This window comes from Castor canadensis, chromosome X (assembly GCF_047511655.1).
Source record: "Castor canadensis chromosome X, mCasCan1.hap1v2, whole genome shotgun sequence".
Lineage (NCBI taxonomy): Eukaryota > Metazoa > Chordata > Mammalia > Rodentia > Castoridae > Castor > Castor canadensis.
Window position 1 is genome coordinate 85,300,579 of NC_133405.1, and position 1,204 is coordinate 85,301,782.

At 32.6% G+C, this 1,204-nt stretch overlaps 1 non-coding gene across 1 annotated transcript; it reads right to left on the reverse strand.

The window, feature by feature from the left end:
- Positions 1 to 517: 517 nt before the first annotated feature.
- On the reverse strand, positions 518 to 703 carry LOC141419990 (U2 spliceosomal RNA). Its single transcript, XR_012444708.1, has one exon. It is a non-coding gene; the product is annotated as a U2 spliceosomal RNA (small nuclear RNA).
- Between the last annotated feature and the right edge of the window lie 501 nt (positions 704 to 1,204).

Sequence of the window (1,204 nt, forward strand, 5' to 3'; positions counted from 1 at the left end):
ACTTTTAAGGAATACCTAGAAGGAGCAGATAGGATTGAATTAAACAGTGTGTATTTGCTTTTCTGCTCTAACCCCAAGCTCACTAACATGAAGTTAATCAGTAGACATAAAGTTAATCTATATGCCTTTTAATGAAAAATAGGACACTAAATTTAAAAATAATTAGAAAAGCTTACCAATAAAATGACTATAGCTAGCGATTGAATTCATAACCTTAAAATTGAGGAAATCAAATATATCACAGAGGAATGAAAACTGTTGGAAACAATGAAATGAAAATGAATGAGTAACCCAAAAGACTCTACACACATCTGGGAGGAGTTCTGTATATAGAGCTCAAAGATGATCAGTATGGGTCATTTCACATGGTTCAGCTTAATAGTTTTTATAGAAACTAGGTTTCTGAATCACAAAGGAGACCAGGTAAAGGTTGAGACATATTCCCACTTCATGGTTATGCAGCAAGTTGTGTTAAGAAGTAGTGCCTAAGTAGGCTATTAAGTTAATCTTGCATTTTGTGGGATTTCCTACCAGATTCTGAAATTACATAGATATTTGAGTCTCTTGTGAGACTCAAGAATCTCACAAGAATGTTGACAGAGGGTGTATTGAGAACTACTGTATCAAACACCTGTATAAGAGCTTATTAAACTGATAAGAACAGATACTGCACTTGATTTTAGCCAAAAGGCTGAGAAGTAATTATAAGAGCTTATTGAAGAATGATTGATGTGCAATAAAATACACATATCTATTATGTAGAATTTAATGAGTTTTCATGCATTCACATATGAAGCCATCACTACAATGAAGATAATGAGCACATTCACATTTTCTGTTATAGTTTTGCAATCATTTACTGTTGCCATTCCCCTGTCTCCTCATTCCTATCCATAGACAAACAAAAATGAGAAAAATAATTGAACAAATACTTCAACAATGAAAGTCTATTCATAATATTATTCCATTGTATAGATGGGATAAAATATGTGTATTCATTTTTGATGGAAATTTTGGTTGCTTGCATTCTTGGCTATTATAAGTCTTTGAGTATACATAATTTCCAATTTGTCTTGGATAAATAACTAGGAGTACAGTAGTGAGATGTTTGGCTCAAATTAAAACCACAACAGAGTACCATTACTTCCATATTAGCATGGCTACAATGATAAAGCCTGATTGAAGCATGTCTGCAAGGTTATGT